Source organism: Monodelphis domestica, chromosome 5, assembly GCF_027887165.1.
Source record: "Monodelphis domestica isolate mMonDom1 chromosome 5, mMonDom1.pri, whole genome shotgun sequence".
Taxonomy (NCBI): Eukaryota; Metazoa; Chordata; class Mammalia; order Didelphimorphia; family Didelphidae; genus Monodelphis; species Monodelphis domestica.
The window spans coordinates 566670-586589 of record NC_077231.1 but is presented as its reverse complement, the minus strand read 5'-3'; the positions used below and the strand labels follow the sequence as shown (position 1 = coordinate 586589).

Genomic DNA, 19920 nt, shown 5'->3' with positions numbered 1-19920 from the left:
ATCATAACTGTCAACATTCTTTTTATCCTCTTTCAACAATTATTGCTAGGAGAGTTAGCACATAAAATTCAGTTTTCCTATATGCTAAGACTACAGCAGAGGGAAGCAATACTTCAGGCCAGAGGTATAATAGACAATCCATGGTGCACTAATATTGAGGGGAGCCAAGAAAGTACAAGCTACTCAAGGTTTTATAATGTGTGTGTGTGTGTGTGTGTGTGTGTGTGAGAGAGAGAGAGAGAGAGAGAGAGAGAGAGAGAGAGAGAGAGAGAGAGAGAGAGAGAGAGAACTCTGGGAAAAGAGAGGACCTTATCCTTTTGAAAGTCCTCAATATTTCCCCAAATATCACACAAAGAAAAATTTTTGCTGAACCACATCACCCAAATCTATTGTACTGTACAATTTATTGTTGACCATTGAGTAATCAATGCAATTCCTCCCCTCTCCAGAGGTCTCCCACACTAAGATGATGTATTTTTCCTCTTCATATCATTTCCTGTCCTCATGCTTGATGTCTTTAACAGATATGATGGCCAGCAAACCTCTTGTGATTATTGATATAATACCTGCTAAGAGAAGTTTCCATTCTCCATTTTATCTATACTTCTTAAGCATAGGCAGACTCATTACCCTTTTCCTGTCTTCACAATTCATTTCTGTCTTTGATCATTTCCTGTATAAAGCTGTGAATGAATCCCTTCAATTCTGTTTCTATCTCATTTCAAGGTGAATTCCTCTGGTATGCAGTTGGCTGACCTCCTTTTGCCAGAAGACAGGAAAAGCTCCCTAACTTACTCACTTTCAAGTCTCTACAAACCCAGCAGTCTATGGGACAGCTCCAGTTCAGTGTTTACTGAGAACGAACATCAAAAAGTGACCATAACCTGTCATCATGCAAGCCCCCCCCAACCCTTTCTAACTCCCCATTTCTCTTCATGAGATTCACATTTGTCCCAGGTTCACAGCCTTCAAAATCCCATTCTTACCTTTGTTCTTTGTAGCTGAGTAATCACTACGGACTGTTCAATCTGAGGGGATGTGGAAAAGTACTATTAGTAGAGTTGTGACTTATTCCATCATTTAATTTTTATTGTTTTTCCATTTGAATGAGGTTATTTAGCCAATTTAGAACATTATTCCTTGGTTACAATAATCACACTATTTTCCTCCTTCCGCTCCACCCACTCTTCCTGCAGCTCATGTGCAATTTCATTGCATATTACTTGTGTCCTTGATCAGAACCTATTTCCATGTTGTTATTTGCACTAGGATGTTCATTTAGAGTCTCCATCCCCAACCATATCCCTTTGACCCATGTATTCAAGCAGTTGTTTTTCTTCGGTGTTTTCACTCCCACAGTGTTTCCTCTGGATGTGGATAGTGGTTTTTCCTGTAGGTCCCTATGACTTGTTTGGATCACTGAATTATCACTAATGGAGAAGTCCATTACCTTCGATTGTACCCCAGTGTATCAGTCTCTGTGTACAATGTTCTCCTGGTTCTACACCTTTCATCTGCATCACTTCCTGGAGGTCATTCCAGTCTCCATGGAATTCCTCCACTTTATTCTTCCTTTCAGCACAATAGTATTCCATCACCAACATATACCACAATGTGTTCAGCCATTCACCAATTGAAGGGCAGCCCCTCATTTTCCAATTTTTTGCCACCACAAAGAGCACAGCTATGAATATTTTTGTATATGTCTTATTCCTTACTCCTTTTGGGTACAAACCCAGCAGTGCTATGCCTGGGTCAAAGGGCAGACAGTCTTTTAGGGCCCTTTGGGCATAGTTCCAAATTGCCCTCCAGAATCATTGGATAAATTCACAATTCCACCAGCAATACATTAGTGTCCCAACTTTTCCACATTCCCTCCAACATTTATTAATTTCCTTTGCTATCATGTTAACCAATCTGCTAGGTGTGAGGTGATACCTCAGATTTGTTTTGATTTGCATTTCTCTGATTATAAGAGATGTGCTTATTGATAATTTTGATTTCTTTAACTGAAAATTGCCTATTTATGTCCCCTGCCCATTTTTCAATTGGAGAATGGCTTGATTTTTTGTACAATTGATTTAGCTCTTTACAAATTTTAGTAATTAGACCTTTGTCAGATGTTTTCGTAATGACGATTGTTTCCCAATTTGTGGCTTACCTTCTAATTTTGAATGCATTAGTTTTGTATGTACAAAAACTTTTTAATTTGATGTAATCAAAATTATTGATTTTACATTTTGTGATTTTTTTCTAGTTCTTCCTTAGTTTTAAAAACTTTCCTTTTCCAAAGATCTGACAAGTATACTATTCTCTGTTTACCTAATTTGCTTATGGCTTCCTTCTTTATATTCAGGCTGTTCACCCATTCTGAGTTTATCTTGGTGTAGGTGTGAGGTGTTAATCCAAATCTAATCTCTCCCATACTCTCTTCCAATTTTCCCAGCAGTTTTGATCAAAAAGTGGGTTTTGGTCCCCAAAAGTATGATCTTTGAGTTTATCATAGAATGTCCTGCTGAGGTCATTTACCCCAAGTCTATTCTACTGATCCTCCTTTCTATCTCTTAGCCAGTACCAAATTGTTTTGATGACCACTGCTTTATAGTATAGTTTGAGATCTGGGATTGCAAGTCCTCCTTCCTTTGCATTTTTTTTTCATGATTTCCCTGGATAGCCTCGATCTTTTGTTCTTCCAAATGAACTTTGTTATGTTTTTTTTTTCTCTTTCAGTAAAGAAGTCTTTTGGTAGTTCAATGGGTATAGCACCAAATAAGCAAATTAATTTGCATAGGATTGTCATTTTTATTATGATAGCTTGTCCCACCCATGAGCAATCAATGTTTTTCCAATTGTTTAGATGTAGTTTTAATTGTGTGGAGAGTGTTTTGCAGTTGTGTTCATATAGTTCCTGTGTTTCTCTTGGCAGATAGATTCCCAAGTATTTTATATTGTCTCAGGTGATTTTAATGGAATTTCTCTTTCTAATTCTTGCTGCTGAAATGGGTTGGAGATATATAGAAATGCTGATGACTTATGCCGGTTTATTTTGTATCCTGAAACTTTGCTAAAGTTGTTGATTATTATTTAGACTAGGTATTTGGTTGATTCTCTAGGAGTCTTTAAGTAGACCATCATATCATGTGCAAAGAGTGATAACTTGGTTTCCTCATTGCCAATTTTAATACCTTCATTTTCTTTTTCTTCTCTAATTGTTACTGATAGTGATTCTAGTACAATGTTAAATAATAGAGGTGATAATGGGCATCCTTGTTTTAATACTGATCTTATTTGGAAGGCTTCTGGTTTATCCCCATTGCAGATGATGTTTGCTGATCGTTTTAGTTATATAGTGTTTATTATTTTTAGAAAAGGCCCTTCTATTCCTATACTTTTTAGTGTTTTCAATAGGAATGGGTGTTGTATTTTTTCAAAGTCTTTTTCTGCATCTATTCAGATAATCGTGATTTTTGTTGGTTTGCTTGTTAATGTGGTCAATTATGTGCATGGTTTTCCTAATATTGAACTATCGTTGCATTCCTGGTATGAATCCTACCTGGTCATAGTGGATAAACCTAGTGATCACTTGCTGGAGCCTTTTTGCTAGTATTCTATTTAGGATTTTTGCATCTATATTCACTAGGGAGATTGGTTTGTAGTTTTCTTTCTCTGTTTCTGACCTGCCTGGCTTTGGGATCCATACCATGTTTGTCCCATAGAAATTTTTGTAGACCTCCTTCTTGGCTTATTCTGTCAAGTAGTTTGTATAATGTTGGGATTAGTTGTTCTTTGAATGTTTGATAGAATTCATTTGTGAATCCATCTGGACCTGGGGATTTTTTCTTAGGGAGTTCTTTGATGGATTGTTCAAATTCTTTTTCTGATATGTGCTTGTTTAGATCATTGATTTCTTACTCCTTTATTCTAGGCAATTTATACTTTTGTAAGTATTCATCCATATCACCTAAATTGCCATAGTTGTTGCCATAGAATTGGGCATAGTACTTTTTAATGATTGCCTTAATTTCCTCTTCATTAGAGGTGAGGTCTCCCTTTTTATCTTGGATACTGTCTATTTGGTTTTCTTCTTTCCTTTTTTTAACTAGACTGACCAATACTTTGTCTATTTTATTTGTTTTTTCAAAGTACCAGCTTCTAGTCTTATTTATTAAATCAATAGTCCTTTGACTGTCAATTTTATTAATTTCTCCTTTGATTTTTAAGATCTCTACTTTAGTCTTCATCTGAGGATTTTTAATTTGTTCATTTTCTATTTTTTTACATTTGCATTCCCAAATCATTGACCTCTGCCCTTCTTAATCTGTTAATATATGAACTCAAGGATATAAATTTCCCCCTCCATACTGCTTTGGCTGCATCCCATAGGTTTTGAAAGGATGTCTCACCCTTGTCATTTTCTTCAATGAAGTTATTAATTGTTTCTATGATTTATTCTTGAACTAACTGGTTTTATAGAATCATATTGTTTAACTTCCAATTAATTTTTGATTTACCTCTCCATGTACCCTTACTAATGATTATTTTCATTGCATTGTGGTCTGAGAAGGTTGCATTTATTATTTATGCTGTTTTGCAGTTGTTTGCAATGTTTTTATGCCCTAATACATGGTCAATTTTTGTGAATGTGCAATGTGCTCTTGAAAAGAAGGTATATTCCTTTCTGTCCTTATTTATTTTTCTCCACATGCCAAATAAGTATACATTTTCTAAGATTTCATTCACTTCTCTTACCTCTTTGTTATATATTTTTTGGTTTGATTTATTTAGTTTGGATAGAGGAAGGTTCAGGTCTCCCACTAGTATAGTTTTTCTATCTATTTCATCCTTGAGCTCCACTAGTTTCTCCTTTAGAAATTTGGATGCTATGCCAACTGGTGCATACATATTGAGTACAGATATTTCCTCATTGTCTATACTGCCTTTTATAAGAATGTAATTACCTTCTCTATCTCTTTTAACTAGATTTATTTTTACTTTGGCTTTGTCAGATATTATGATTGCGACTCCTGCCTTCTTTTTATCAGTTGATGCCCAATAGATTTGGCTCCATCCTCTTACCTTCACCTTCGGCGTATCTACCTTCGTTATGTGTGTTTCGTGCAGACAGGATATAGTAATGTTTTGGATTCCAATCCACTCTGCTATTCGCTTGCTTTTTATGGGTGAGTTCATTCCATTCACATTCAGAGTTATGATTTCTAGCTGTGTATTTCCCAGCATTTTGATTTCTACTACTGGCCCTGTCTTTTGTTTTTCACTATTTCTATCTACACCAATGTTTGTTTTTGATCAATCCCCTACTTCCCACCCTTATTTTACTTCCCTTTCTACCCCTCCCTTCTTATTCACACTGTATTTTCCCTGTAGGGTTCCTAAAATTACCCCCACCCTCTCCCTCCCTTGTACTGCTTCCCTCCCCACCAGTCCATTTGTTACCTTTTACTCTCCTATAGAGTGCAAATCTATTCTCTGCCCCAATGGATTGGATTGTTCTTCCCTCTTTGGGTAAATTTCAAATTATGTAAGAGTTGAAAATTTCCCATCTCTGACCTCTTTACCCTTCCCGTGTATTGATGTTCTTCCCCCTCCCACCATGAGCTTCTTTGTGACATATAAATTTACCCCTATTAGTTTCTTTTCCCATTTATTTTACTATTAAGCTCTCTTTTTTAGCTCTAGTTATGTATATATATGCATATATATACACACACATGTATATGTATTTGTGCACACATATATCTATATAGCTATCTGTGTCTTGCTATTTCATCCTATACAGTTTGTCACTGTTCCCCCTAAGTGTAATTCTTCTAGCTATCCAGGTGATAACAACAGTATTTTAGTTACCAATGACTTTTCTTATAGGGATACATATCATTTTAACTTACTGAGTCTCTTAAAATTTTTTTTGTGTTGTTTTGTTTTGTTTTTCTTCCCCCCCCTTTTAAAAAAATTACCTTTTGATGATTCTCTTGAGTTCTGTGCTTGGACATCAAATTTTCTGTTTAGGTCTGGTCTTTTCTTTACAAATTCTTGGAATTCTTCTATTTTGTTGAATGACCATACATTCCCCTGCAAGAATGTAGTCAGATTTGCTGGGTAGTTGATTCTTGGTTGTAGACCTAGTCCCCTTGCTTTCTGGAATATCATATTCCATGCCTTTCAGTCCTTCAGTGTGGATACAGCCAGATCCTGTGTTATCCTCACTGTGGTTCCATGGTATCTGAATGACTTCTTCTTGGCAGCTTGTAATATCTTTTCTTTGGTCTGATAGTTCTTGAATATGGCTATAACACTCCTGGGTGTTGTCAGTTGGGGATTAAGTACTGGGGGTGATCTGTGGATTCTTTCAATCTCCACTTTTCCCCTGTAGTATTATGTCCAGGCTTTTTCTTTTGTCATGGTCTTCTGGTAGACTAATGATTCTTAAATCATCTCTCCTAGAACGATTTTCTAAATCCTCTGCTTAGTGAATGAGAAGCTTTATATTTTCCTCAATTTTAAAATTCTTTTTGTTTTTTTTTATAGTGTCCTGTTGCCTTGTGAGGTCACTTAATTCCAATTGTTTTATTCTGGTTCTTAAAGACTGGATTTCATCCCTGTCTTTTTGGTCGTCCTTTTCCTTCTGGTCTGATTTTCTTTGGAGGTCATCTTTCATCCTCTTTACCTCATCTTTCATCTCTTTTGTCTCATCTTTCATCTTCTTTGCCTCATCTTTCATCTCTTTTGCCTCATTTTCCAGCTGGTCGATTTTGGCTTTCAAGACACTAGTTTCTGTTTCCAAATACTTAGCTTAGTTTTTAAGTTCTTTTCCCCATTGTCTTCAGCCTCTCTTTATTGTATTTTGAATTGCATTTTGAGTTCCTCCACAGCCTATATCCAATTCGCTGGGCTTTCTGGTTTATTGTTTGCTCATCCCTCCCCCTCTGTTCCATTGGCTGTGGTGAAGCTGTCTACTGTAATTTCTTTCTTCTTTTTCTGTTGTTTGCTCATATTTGCCCCTTCTTTGCTCCCCATACTTGTCTGTGGTCTTGCTCCTCTCATTTTTTTCCTTCGATTTTGTGGTTTTCTGTCATTCTCCACTCTTGGAGCTTTGTCAGATCTCTCAGTGCAGTCTCTGGGGAGGAATTTGAGCTTCCCTGTCCTCTGGAGGCTTTTGATGGGATTAAGTTCAGATGGGTTGGACTGTATGTGCTCTGAGGCCAAAACCTCCTGGAAGGCTGGAGGCAAATGTAAGGTCTCAGACTCCCAGGCTCTCTCCAGTTCTCTCCAGCTGCTTCCCTGCTGCCTGTGTTCCACACTCTGAGCCTGGCACAGCCTTGCTCACAAGGTACACCCTCTATACCAGCACCTTTGTCTGCCCAGAGGTTCCTGATGCCACTGGAGTCTCAGCACTCTGGGTTCAGGGGAGAGGTCCTGGGACCTTCCTTATGCCTTCCCCTTAAATCCGAGTGTTCTCGGATTCTGACTTTTGGGAGGCATACCTTTTGAACTGAATCCACCAGGAGGGTTCTTTGGCTCTGTCTTGTTGTTAGGTTTGATTTTCAGTTCCCTAGGAGCATTCAGTTTGTGATCATTAAGGAAGCATTTTCAGAAGTCTGAACTATTGTTGCTCCTAACCTGCCATCTTGACTCTGCCTCTTATGCCATCATTTTAAAGACTCATTTGGAGACACACCCAAATCTTATGAAGGTCTGTACACATATGGCTGGGTCTGCTTCCCAAGAAGTTTAGCGAAAGAGGAAAGGAATCCCTATGTTCCAAAACATTCATAGCAGCTCTTGTTATGGTGACAAAGAATTGAAAACTGGGGAATGGCAAAACAAAGTGTTATATATGAATGTTTGAATGGAATACTACTACCCCATAAGAAATGATGACTAAACTGACTTTTAAAAAACAACTAGAAAGAACTTTTTGAGATAATGAATAGTAAAATGAGTAGAACCAGCAGCACATTATATACAACCTCAGAAGGAAAGCTGGAATTTATTAGAATTCATCTCCAAAAAGAGAACAGAAAGACAAAACAGGAAAGACTTAATTTATACAAAAATATTGGCCTCCTAGACACAATCTGATGTGATTAGGGGAGGGAGGAGGAGGTTTCTAATAGTGTAGATATGTGGCAAAGTTAGTTAAAATAGAGGAGATTGTGGTTTCATTAGGCTTATTATTCTCTTTTTCTTCATATATGGAAATGCTTGTTTTCTTTAAATTTGGAGTTTCATCCTGCCTTTTTTTTCTCTAGTTCCATTATCAACCATTAATGTGCCGTCTTTCTTTTGTTACTCTGCTGTGTGTATTTAATTCTTCCTGTATTTAATGAGAATGCAATGTGCAATGTCCTCAAAAACTTTCTTTTATCTCTTGCTGGCAAAAATAATGCCAACAGGTGTAACACATTATATGTGCCTGATGTTGATGGCTCTAACCAGCACATCATACAAAGAATTAGTTTTTCCAATCATTTTAGACATGTGCTTTCTTGAAAAACTCTGCTCCATGAGGAGAAATATTAATTTTTATCATTACATATGCTGATAAATATTTTAATTCTTCAACACATTCAAATAAAAGGTATTGGGGGAAATGAAAGAAGAAATAAGCAGTTCCTAGTCTCACTAATAATCAAGTCAGAAATATCTCTCTGATTGGAGGATAGAGTTCTGAACTCTCAAACCTCTATTTAAGCAGGGACAACTCCTCTTTCCTCACTTGGTTCCACCATGTGGGACTCATTGACTTCTCCACTGTGCTCCAGGGCATACTATCTTTCCCCTAATCCCCAATTCTTGGTTTTCTTTTGAGTTGTATGTTGTTGTCTTCTTACACTAGATTGTAAGTTTCTTGGTGGCAGGGACTGTCTTTTTTCAAGTGTATGTTCCTGGCTCTTAGCACATTACCTGGCTCAGAGGAGGTACTTCATGCATGTCTTCTAAGACATATGAACAAATAAATATGAGAGAAAGAAGAATGTGTGAAATGTTTTAGAGCGAATGAGCTCTGAGGACTTAGCAGGGTCAATGAAAACTTTCGATGGGTGGTTATATTTGATTAGAGGCTTCAAAGATTGGTAGAAGGAAGAATTTCAGGAGACAAAAAGGAGGGCAAAGAGGATGTTCTAAATACAGAGAACAATGTAAGGAAAGGTCCTGAGGCAGCTAACCTGTGGATGCATTTAGGAAATGATGGTTAATCTGCTTGATGGAAGCAGAGTTGAAGAGGAAATAGACTTAACTTTAGTTTTGTAACAATACTAATATTCTAAGTCCCTCAAGTAGATTTATTCATCCCATTGTTAGATTTTCAAATGATTTTTTTCAAGGCTACGAGGAACTCAAATGGCTTGTGGATGTGTTATATCCATTAAATTATGAAGTTCACTAGACTGGGGACCACCTTATTTTTTCTGTTTCTCAATTTCTAATAAGGCAGTGATTTGCATATAATATATATTTACAAATGTGCAAGAAATTCAAATTAATGGATTAACATTTGGGATTATCCTGACTGCTATTAAAATATAAGGGAAAAAATGGAATTTTGGATTTGAGATTGCTACTTTCCCCCCACTTTTATATAAGGTATATAATGCATTATAGATTATATAGACCCTGTAAGAGCAATTAAATTTCAGAATATACATTGATTAAAATAGGATAGAAAAAAACTGGGCTAATACTAAGCTTAGCACTCATGTTCTGATTTTTTAATTTTTAATTTTATATTTTTCAAGTTCTGATTTTAAAGGTTTTTTATTATTTACAATCTTTCAGTTTCATGGGGGTAGCTGGGTGGCTGCCCTGCCCTCCTGGTTTTCCCATCTATCTGCTTTCAGGAGTAGGTCCCAGGCAGTCCTAGTCAGCTCCCAAGGACCTAGAAGTGCCTTTTGCTTGCTCTAGAGGTGCCCCTCTTTTCACCCTCTTATTGTGTGGAAATGCCCAAATCCCATGGACCTTCAATGCTGAGCCTACTGTACAGTTCCTCCGTTCCTCTGAAAATGATTTGAAAGATCTGTTGAGGTAATCTTTGTCAGTGTATTGTGAGTAGAGGAAGTTTCCAGTGTCTAGACTGCTGCCATGCTTACCCAGAAGCCTACTATGAAGGATTTGTGGGATATCAGAGTCAAAAATTCCATGAAGAGTGAGGAAAAGGGATTGAAGGAATAAAATTGCACCCAGTGCTTAGAATATCCACAATGAAAAGATCATCCCACCAAAGTAATTCATCACATTATTCTTATATTCATGTATACCTTTCAACATGCACAATCATATAGAAAATCACAGAAAAATGAGCAGAAAACACATCCTACAATTCTCACGGTTGATATTAAGATTATTTCCAAAGAGAATCCATAGTCAGTTGAATAACAAACATTAGTGGTGTAATCTTAAGCACCTTAAAAGGCATCGGGGTCAAGTGAAGTTGATTGAAAATAGTAATCATCAAGAAATAGTGACTAGCATAGTCATGTGAACTGATGCTCTACATTGCAGTCAAAGAAAATAGTTTTTCTTTTTATAGCTGATGATATTTCTTGACAATTTTTACCTTTTCAAAATAATTTAAATTATTGTTTCTGAAGTGTTTCATTATATAAGTTCTTCCTATTTTTTCTAGACATTTTCATTTTTATCTCAATCTTTGATTACTGTAGTGATTATCATACCTTTTCAAATTGCTACAGGCATTGAAATTTGCTCCATTCTGTAAGAATGAATGAACCAGGGGGCAGCTGGGTGGCTCAGTGGATTGAGAGCCAGGCCTTGAGATGGGATATCCTAGTTTTAAATCTGGCCTCTGACACTTCCCAGCAGTGTGACCCAGAGCAAGTCACTTAACCCCCATTGTCTTGCCATTGTCACTCTTCCTCTTTAGAACCCCTCCATAGTATTGATTGTAATATGGGAAGTAAGGGTTTAAAAAAATAACTATAATAAATAAATAAATAATTGACCTTTTCTTCATTATGCATTTTCACCGCCATCAGAAGTGGTGTGATGCCAAGCTGCAAAATCGTATTAAAGATACTGTTAGAGGATGCAAGGATTGTCTGTGCACTTGGATTCAGCTTAAGACATTGGGTGACTATCTAGTGAATTCGCTAAGGTCATGTCAAAGACGTAGGCTACACATGGAAATTTGGAGGGAGCGACCTGGGCGTCAATACCGCCTCTCAGGCACTTTCTGGGTGATTGTAAGCCAATCCCTTTGCTTCTCTGAGCCTTAGTTTCCTCTGAGGTGACAGGAGGGAAGGAGGTTAGATAGGCTCTGGGATTCCATCCAGCTAATAGCCTGTTGTCAGGAGACAGCAGTCCAGAATAGGGAAGAGCTGCTTCCATCCCATTTCATGGCTGTCTTCCTCCATTGCTATCTTTGTTTTATGATCAGTCAACCAACCCTGTTCCCTCAGAACCCTGCTGATTGGCTTTAAAGGTGACCTGTTCTCTTGGCCCCTTCCCCTTGAGTGGGGTCAGCCTGAAAAGTAAGGAAAGCCTGGCCTCCAGGGGGTTAAGCCTGGAAGAAAGGTCTTCTCCTGGCTTTTTTCATCTCCCACAAGTCTCCCAAGTTGTGCTACTTTAGCTTTTTTCTCTCTCAAGTGTCAGTGACCAAGAGTGAAGCCTCTTCCTAAAACCCAGCATTTGTTCAGCAATTCTAGGAAAGGAAATGATGCAGTCTTGAAGACAAAGGGTGGGGGAAAGCCCCCTACACTTCAGGATTGGCTCTTGTGGAAATTCTGTCTGCGTAGATTTTTACTTGGTAGGAACAAATTTTTAAGAGATTTTGCAAAAATCATGGAATATGTAAAGGACTAATTAATATCCCAAGTGGAGCGCTGCATGGAGTAAAGCACTGTAGGCAAATATCCAATGGAACTTATGGAATTCTGAGGAGCCGACCTCATATATAGTACAAAGCAAGGAAATACCTAAACTTTTCAGGGCTCCAGGATACTCCCTAAGGCAGAGTTTCTTAACTTTTTGGGTGTCATGGACCCCTTTTCAGAGAAAGGTTTTCCAAGCCGTCATTGCTTTGGAAAAAGATATAAAGTAAGGGGTGTTTTTTTAAAGTTCATGATCGGGGTAGCCAGGTGGCTGAGTAGATAGGGAGCCAGACCTGGAGAAAGGAGATTGTGGGTTCCAATCTGGTCTCAGACTTCATAGCCTCATGACCCTGAGCAAGTCACTTAGCCCTCATTGCCTAGCCCGTCTGTTCTTCTGCCTTAGGACCAACCACCAATAGGTAATATGAGTTCTGAGAGAGACGATCAGGGTTCAAAAGGGAAGGGACCCAGGTGATGAGTCTGCTCTACGAGGAGATCGCCAAGCCCCTGGGGTCCCCATCCTCACTGAAATGACAGCTCTTCTGTCCAGCACAAATCAAATGTTCCAGGAGATGATCCTCCTTGTGTTCAGTCAAATCAGAGTGTTGTTCTCAAGGTAATCATTATGAATACATCCCAAATGAATAGGCGGAGGAGCCCAGGAAATGTAGTCTCTCCTGGGATTGCCTCGGCCCCTCCACAGTACAAAGGGCTCTCAAATGTCCAAGTGAGAGGGAAAGGAAGGACGCCTTTACTTTACTACACAAAGCATTTGGGGATTGTGGGATGGTTCTTCCAGTTGGTATTTTAAGCTCTGAATAAGCTTGTGCCTTTCCCCAGTGTCTGTAAACCTTAGCCCATGGACCACCTAGCTATCTGCCTTCTGAGTGACTGCAGATTGGAACCTGGTACCAAAGCTTGACCCAAGTGTTCCAGTAGAATCTGTGCGGTGGTGCAAGCGAGAGCCTCTAACTGACAAGAGGGACCAACTGACGGAGGAGGCTTCGGAGGAAGGATGGAGCAGCTCAGGGGTGGGAGAGGAGCTTTTCCCCAGGTTTTCGCTCTTTCTCTCTCACGAAACCTCTGTCCTGTGGTCGGTGGCTTCCTGATCCCTTGAAGAGTGAGCAGCGCAGCCCCGCACGCACTCCCGAATTCCTCAGCGTGAAAGGGCCATATCCCCACCCCCCTCATTCCCTCTGCTCTTCCCCATTTCTTTTCTCTGTGGCGGGGATTGAGGTGCCTGGCACAGGCAGTAAGTGCTTAACAAAGACAGTCAATCATTTCCTCTCTTGACAGTGTGACACTTCGGTATAGAGGCAGTATGGAGTGGTGTTTGCTTCCATGTTGCTGTGGAGAAAGGGTAAGTTGGCCTCTGGCTTAAAGGAAGGCCCAATCCATTCTGCAGGAGACAAAGGGCGAGCCTGAGGCTTGGCGCTGTCCCAGGTGCTCAGAGAAGCTCTTTCCCAGGATTAGGGGATCCACAGGGGAGGTTCCTCCAGGGGGCCTCCTCTTACCTGTTGGGATCGTCTACCTCATTTATATCTTTCCCTTTGGCCAACAAAAGCGACTGCAGTTTGCGACAGTCTCCGGATGAGGTAGCTCTATGGAGTTTCCCCAGGAACTTTCTGCGGATCCTATAGCCTTCTTGGGCTGTTGCGCAATTAATCCCCATGTTGTCCCTCCGTGGGGGAGTCGGGCCCAGGGCTCAGGCTGTGTTTTCGTCCCGAATAGACGCATCGCTCTGGTCGCCAAACACTTCAGCAGTGATGACCCAGCAGTGCAAACCTTTTAAAGGCGGGAGGCAGTTGCTACCCTGGCGATGGTCCAGGGAATGGGAATAGGCATGAGTGTGTCAGACCCGGATCAGGGCTCCTGGGGCCAGTGAAGAGGTCGAGCACAAGTGCTGGATGGGTTCCTAACCAGAGGGGCTGTTTCCCTTGTTGTTGGTTCTTTAGAGCCTCTCCCTGAAATGGGGCACAGAGAGGAGGCCCGGGGCTGGCCAGAGATGGGACCGCGCCTGGAGGAAAGGGGATGACCGGCTCAGGCATTTACTTTTGTGAACGCGGGCACAGAACTTCCTCTTCCAGCCTCAGTTTTTCCTCCTGTGCAATGAGCACGTTGGACTAGATCATAAACCTCTTCCCGCCATTCATAACCCTGAGAGGGCAAAGGCAGCCCCACTGAAAACTAGCCTCCACCCAGCCACCCACCCCGGGGCCCTCAGGGAGCCCTGGGACAAAAGCTATCCAAGGCTCCCTTGGGAGTCTCTCCTCCCCTTTATTGCCTCTTCAGGGGCTCTGGGAGACCGAGTCAGTCCCAGGGAAAGAGAGCCGGCCTCTCAGCCAGCAAGTGCTGCTTCCTCCTGCCTCTCAGCCATCCCACAAGTACAAAATAGCAGCGGACATCCCTAGAGAGCAAATCTTTGGGGAAATGCCTGCCTTTTTTAGTAGGGTCTTAGCGGAATTGAGGTCAATCTTGTCAGACTTAACACACTTCCTATCAATGAAGTCTATCCAGGTGCCACCAAGAAGCACCCTGGCCACAGGGGAAATGATCTCTCTAAAGAAGGAGATAAGTATATATTTAGATAACGAGTTATGTCGTGCTACAGAAATTGGCAGAATTACTGCTTACTCAAATTACAAACATTGGTCCTGATACTGATGTTAGTCTAAACCCAATGAGAAGAATACAAGCTCAAATGTTACTTGTACCATATCTATTTTGGCAATTGGGTTTGCAAAGTTAATAGGTAAAATTGATGATCACATTCCTAGTGCTCAAATCTTGAAAATTAAGAATTTATATATAATTGTTTAAAAATAACATCACTGCACCTTGTTGCTAATGCTGTGAACACTTTCACTGCATCAAATCAGGAAAAAGCAGCAGCTCTATATCAGAGAGTCCTGTAATGTTGATGCAGGCACAGTATAGCTTTTTGCAGAAAGCAGAGTTGACTGCAGTTAGACACGTGCTTAAGATCATAGCACAGACTTGGGAAATCATATGTGAGTCATTGTATGTTGTTTATCTGGCTATTTGTTTAAAAGATATGAATATTAAATTAATGCAAGATTTTAGAGAACGTCTTCTGTTATTTCACATCACAATGAATACTATCTTGCAAAGTCGGAGTGAAAATTTTATAACACACATTTACTCTGACATGAACCTCCCTTGACCTATCTATGAGGGAATTTCAAGAGTGAATGGACTAGCAGCCACTGCTTTTTAGCAAGCAGATCATTCACACTCACTCCTACATCAGAGGGGCAGGTCTATGAACCTCAATATTGTATACAAACAGGTGAAATTACTTGGCAGTGCAAGTTCTGTGGACTATATAATGCCACTCCTTCACTTCAAGGAGGTGACTGCAGAATTTTAAGAACTGCACAATTTGGGCAAAGGGATGCATTACAATATGCTCCTGTTGTAAAAATGGAAAAAGAATATGTGATTGGAGATGATTACTCTCGTGATGTATGAGCTCAAGCTCAAAATGAAGAAGTATGCAAAGTTATTGGACATCTTTTAAATAATATTGCATATTTGGCCATTCCAAAACAGCTAAAAAATTTAGATGGGCTAAGTTGAACAAATCATGGAACATCTCTCATAAGATTGGTATTCCAGAAAATTCTTAAAAACAAGCAATTGGAGAAAGGGCTCAAAGTAATTTAAAAGCCCAAAGTAAAAAAGAAAGGATATTTTCAGTCACTTTCTAACTGAATGAGACCCAATAAGTCTTTCATTTGGGGTCGAGATTTTGCTTCTATTTTCGCAGATACCAGAAGTCCATGGAAGAAAACCAAAGTCCCCAAGCATTTCCAAAGAAAGCCATCCCAGAGAAAAGAGAAAGCAGATGTCTGTACAGCACCAACCACAGCACAACACAGAGGCCAGACACCAGAAAAAACAGCAGATGAACAAACAAGGTGAAACCACTGACTTGGGGACAGTGAACTGGCCACACAGATGAACTTTTACTGAGAGGCAGTTTATCTACAGAAGAATAGCATTAATTTGTGACATTCTTTTCTAAATGTATATGGGTATTTATTGTAAGATCAATTCTTATCATGTACCTGAATACTTCAAATGGTATTTGTACAAAATGTAACTTGCAATTATTTTATTGGAATTGTTCCATGTTACCCAAATTTGATCAAAAACAAATTGTAGAATTGGGAATGTTATAACAGTTCATTGGATACTGTTCAATTGCAACAGAAATTGTTCATATTATCCAAAATGTATGTATGATAATTGTCTTAATCAGTTCATTTTTCTATTTGCAAAAAAAAAAAAAGGATAGGTCTTCATTAGAATCACACTTACTTAAAAACCAATTTGCATTCAAGCTTTTAAATGTAAAGGGGATGTAATGGTACTCCTAACCATCAGTCACTTCTCCATCCCAGAAGGGCTATAGGCTACTCCTATGCAATAACATTTTAAGTGTAATGATAAAGATTACACTGTAGAGTAGCCCTGGATTTGGTTGAATATTACCAGGAGATACAGACTATAGGGGACCCAACAGGATGATAACATCGGGTCGAGGGTTTGCTTGTATTTCTACAAATAACGGAAACATCTGGACACCCACCAAGCACATCACGCCATGCAGCTCAGGACCAGGAAGAGAAGCAGACGAACAATGCAGATGACATCGATCACCAGCAGACATGCTCCCTGGGGACTACACACATGTCAAAGACTGTCATTACACCTCTCTTGATTATATTCACCATCATTGCCCTGATGGACACTTGTCATGCTGAAATCTATTGGTCTATTACACCTAAACCCCAATATTAAGAATGTTAACTTGGATGGACAAGCCCCCACTTGTGTATGTTCCTGACACCAAATGGCTGCCATACTCAATGTTAGCCAGAGGCATTGCCATGCACTCAGAAGGGACTGGCTACAATTATTCAGACCCTACTGTATACCCTTCATTTTGTATGTCTACGCCATGTACTGACAGAAAGAATTCATTTTGTAGACCTGGTAAAATTCAAACTTGGGCTACTGATAACAAGTATATGGGCATCGGTATGGCTCTCCTGGGAACAGGGGCTAGAATTGATCCACCACAACAGAGACGGAGTAGCCCTGACAACAGAAAATTGTGTTTGAATCGGGTAGAGTCACTGCACAGGGATTTATCATGGGCAGACAGATGGTCCTGGTCAAACTCCTAGAGAGGTGGAGATGTCAGGTAGAATAGACTTGGAGATTCTTACATGGGGACCTCAATCACTTAAACTGTCATCTACATCCATGTATAGATTCTGTTCATGACAAAACCTAGATTGCTGTTAAGTACCAACCACCATTGGTGTGGTTACCTGTGAATCTTACCGACACGGGCATCTACTCCAACTGTCCATTTGGTCCACAGAGCATTTCCCATCATCGTGCATCACTCCAGATGCTTTATATTGATTCAATTATTGCTACAATTGTGTTCACTGACTACAAAACCAAGGTTTTATACGAGAGGTTGTGTCTAATTCATCTGAACGTTGACACACACAACAGTCTTGACCTGGCTTTTAAGGATGAATCAGAAACTTTGAAAGATGCTGTATTTTGGCTAAGAAAAGAGGGTGGAGCTTTGCACGCTAGAATTACTTCTCCATGTCATTTCAACCAAACAGGATATTGTGTTACACCTTTCAAATATGGTCATGGTTCATATGAATGGCAATCTGTAGTACAGCACATTAAAGGAGCTTGGGGCCATCCCCAAAGCACGTTGGATATTACACATTTACAACAAAAAATTAATAAGCGAGACCAAATTGTATATGAGCAGGAAGCTGTAGAAATTGCTTCTAAATGGAAAGAAACTTAAGCTTCTATTAACCCTAAAATTGGTTTGGGAGAATTAATTTTGCAAACATTGGCAATGCCACATTCTTGGTGGTTATATTGCCTGGTTTCCTCATACAGAAGAAGAGGTTTAAATAAGGCCTATATCAGAAATATGCAGCCAGAAGTTGCCATGTCACTTCATCCTCATCATTCTTGTTGTTTAAAAATGATATAGAGCAACAAACACAGAATGTAATGTTTATGGGAATATTGGTACTTTTAAAAATTCACATGAATTGTTGCATTAATGTTTTTGTAAAGCTTTTCACGATGAAAACTTTTGTATGCTCACCATGTGAATCTTGGTCAACTTAAATTAGGGAAATAGAAATCATTTTTGAATGAAAATTCTTGTATTCCACATTGGCTTAGCTAAAACGTTGCCACATGAAATGTGAGCCATGAGTAGAAAATTTTGTATTAATTTTATTTTTGTTTTCCCTGATTCTATTTTCAGATCATTTCCCCCATATATTTTCTTTTTAGTACTAGAAGTCCATTGAAAGCAGTATGAATAGTTTGATCCTGAAATGTGAGTTAACAATATCTTTAAGCTTTCTTATAGATGCTTACCCAATAGCTTGAGACTGTAGGAACCTGCAAGAATGTGTGAAACCTCATGGGACTGATGTGAGTTATTGTGTCTGATTGCAGAAGAAGGGATTGCAGTGGATACATTACACTTTGCCAGGAAGCCCAAGACATAGAGAGTCCTATAATCCATATGAGACGGATAAATATTGGTTGCTAAGGTTGGAGGTAAAAGGACGCGGTGTTTTGACACCCTCAAACACAGGTCGGCCTGGTACCAAAGTTCCAATCAAATATCTATGTGGCTGGGCTTCAATATCCCAAAGAGGATGCATGATCCGACCAAGGGAAAGGAGGGACTACCCTCTCATCTCAAACTAGAGTCCCTCTCTTTAGATTTAAAGGTCTGGCAACTTCTTACAGTCCTGGCTGAACATGGGTAAAATGTTATACTCATGCACCCGTCCTACAGGACTATGGCACTGATCACATTTATTCAGGATGCCTAGTGAGTTGTGGTCATTCTTATTTTTATTATTGGTCTTACATAATTTTTTAAAATTTAATTTTGCGATTTGATTTAGAATTCTTTTTTTTTTGTTATTTTTGCTATACTCATTATTTTGTTGTCGTTTGGGTTTAGTTTATCATTTCTTTTTACCATCATACACTCTTCTCTTCATTCTTAAACAAAAAGGGGGGGGATATGTGGCATACCAGGTATGTTAGCATTGTGGAAGTATTATTGATGTATTGATATTGTATCTTATGTGTTCATATGCCACACTCATGATCAGGTTACTTATTGATTATTGTATTTCCTAATCTTCAGTCCAAAGGTCAAAAGAGTTCCTGAGCGGGACATTGTTAGACCACATTCCTTGGCAAGGCACAAACTTGATTAGCCTCCTCCTCTTTGATTACGTGATTGTCAATTCAAACTAGGTTCAAACCTATGCCACGTCGAATGTTCATTAGCTACCTCCCACTTGACATTCCTAAAGTCTCCAATAAAAGTTGGAGGGCACAACACCATCCGAGGGGCATGGCAAGGTGTAGCCCACATTTTTGAACTCCTTGTCTCTTGAGTCTTTATTCCTTTGTCTCTCTCTTTCTCTTCTCTATCCGTTTTCCCTCAGTTTCCGATCTCCTTTCAGGTGTCCACCCAGGAGAATTTTCAGATGTCACTACAGGAGGTTACAGCCTCCTTTTCCTTTTTGGCCTCAGGATCAGAGGAAAAGGCCATTCTTGCCCTAGTTAAAGAACATTTCTTTCCATGTGCAAAGAAACCCATCCCACTGCTCATCTAAGCCTAGTCTACTTCTCCCTGCAGGGCCCCCATGGTTCTTTCTTTTTCAGCCTTTGCTACACTAAGGAACTCGGGACTCTCTTGCTCTGGGAACCAATAAACCATTCCCCTGGAATCCTCCAAACACTCTCACTTGATCTCTTGGTCCCCATGAGCTACTGTCCAACATCTGTCCTCGGGTCAGGGCTAAACGGCTAGAGATGGCCATTTACAGTGAGTTGTGCGGTGCCTTTCCCTTGTTTTCTCAGTGTGGCTCTGCTGAAGCCCCAGGCCATCTCTCTCCATTAGACCTCTCTAGTGCTCCTCTTCAGAGCCTTCCCTCTTGTGACTGGTTGCCCT

General features: G+C 39.7%; 1 long non-coding RNA gene across 1 annotated transcript; it reads left to right on the top strand.

Annotated features, from left to right (window-relative positions):
* The first annotated feature begins 5186 nt into the window (after positions 1 to 5186).
* On the top strand, positions 5187 to 19345 carry LOC130454283 (uncharacterized). Its single transcript, XR_008911932.1, has 3 exons — positions 5187 to 7348; positions 13146 to 13209; positions 15640 to 19345. It is a non-coding gene; the product is annotated as an uncharacterized LOC130454283 (long non-coding RNA).
* Positions 19346 to 19920: the final 575 nt, after the last annotated feature.